Here is a 2126-nt window from a genome sequence, read left to right on the forward strand (position 1 = left end):
TTTAAAGTTGTCCAAATGAAGTTCTTAGCAATGCATATTACTAATCAAAAATTAAGTTTTGATATATTTACGGTAGGAAACTTACAAAATATCTTCATGGAACATGATCTTTACTTAATATTCTAATGATTTTTGGCATAAAAGAGAAATGTATAATTTTGACCCATACAATGTATTGTTGTCTATTGCTACAAATATACCCCAGCGACTTAAGACTGCAATCCAGGCTAAAGTCTCAGAATCTCATTATGAGATAACAAGCATCAAAGTTTAATTTCAACCATTAATTTCACTATGATTTCAATCTTACTCAGTCAATATTAAAGATATCAAGGTTACATTTTCACAGAATGTTCTTTAGGGTGGTTTTATGTAGAAAACACTACATAAATGACTGTAGCTGGGTTTATATATTACTTTTTGCCTCAACTAGTAGTGTAACTAATTACTAATAAGATTTGAGTAATAATAATGGCATTACTTGGCTACCCACATCCCTCTGATCACGATATAGATTGTATTAAATCCTTTTAGAGAATGAAACATTTTCTTATGAACTGTGATTTCTTTTGATACATCATGAAATATAGTAGTATACGGATAACAGAGACATTATAGCTACAATTAACTTCAAGCTACACATGATTAATGCAACACTTTTACTTAAACATCACTATTAATCACCACTGAGTGTTTGTAATCACTTCTGACTGCGATCCAGTGGGGATTTTGGTCAAATGATGAGGCAGAAATATATTGTTAGTAACATCGTAGATTAATTTTATGAGGAAGATATGCAGCTTATGTGGGAACTAATGTAATTAGTATTGTAACTATTAACTACTGTTGCCAGAAAGTAATAATATTACTTTTGAAAGGAGTAACAAGTAATATATTACATTTCTTGTGTAACGAGCCCAACACTGGTGGTTGTTCCATTAATCTGTTAATTTTATGAGGAAGATATGTAGCTTATGTGGGAACTAATGTAATTAGTATTGTAACTATTAACTACTGTTGCCAGAAAGTAATAAGTAAAGTAATAATATTACTTTTGAAAGGAGTAACAAGTAATATATTACATTTCTTGTGTAACGAGCCCAACACTGGTGGTTGTTCCATTAATCTGTGGTATTTGTGGTAAAACCTGGTAACTGTTAGTAAAATAATATCTCCTCAATACATCAGTGAAACTATGATTGATTTAAAACATTAAGAAATGATAAATATTGCTAAAAACTACTGCTAAAGATTTGACTTGATAAGCGTATTATATTTCCTATAAGAGACTACTACAGTAAAACCATGGTAAACTATCATACAGACAACACGTGACAGTTCTTTGGTATTTTAATGGAGCATTAACCACATTAGAGACATGAAACTATGATTGATTTAAAACATTAAGAAATGATCAATATTGCTAAAAACTACTGCTAAAGATAGTTGACTTGATAAGCGTATTATATTTCCTATAAGAGACTACTACAGTAAAACCATGGTAAACTATCATACAGACAACACGTGACAGTTCTTTGGTATTTTAATGGAGCATTAACCACATTAGAGACATGATGACACACAAAATAGCTTTCTATGAGACGGACATGCATGCACTTGAAAAAAAAAAAAATATATATATATATATGATATTCTAAATAAATATGAAAGCCGAATTAAATCAAGATACATTTTCTTGAGATGCAAATGTTGAATGAAGTCTTGAAAAATGTAACAAAATTTAGTGAGTTTATGCTTAAATGCTTAAAACATGAATAAAAGGAGAATAATAATTTGTTTTACCTTTGAATTAAGATTTGTTTTAGCCTTTTGACAGATATTTGTTGTTGTTTTAATCATAAACTCATTTCATTTTGATACATTTCTCAGAAAACAAGACTTCTTATTTTAAGTCATTTTCCTTCTCCAGTAAATGTATCTTTATTTAAAAAATCTTTAGTCGTTTGCAGGGGAAAACAAGACAAAAATAAATAATATAATTTAAAAAAAAATTATGAAATAAAAATATATATAATTTAGATGTATTTTTGAGATGGAAAAATGCAGTTTTACAAATGTTAGAAACGTGGCTTTCAAAGGAAAGATTGCTATCAAATAGCACACCT

The sequence above is a fragment of the Sinocyclocheilus anshuiensis genome, unplaced genomic scaffold, assembly GCF_001515605.1.
Source record: "Sinocyclocheilus anshuiensis isolate Anshui unplaced genomic scaffold, SAMN03320099.WGS_v1.1 scaffold1303, whole genome shotgun sequence".
NCBI classification, from domain to species: Eukaryota; Metazoa; Chordata; class Actinopteri; order Cypriniformes; family Cyprinidae; genus Sinocyclocheilus; species Sinocyclocheilus anshuiensis.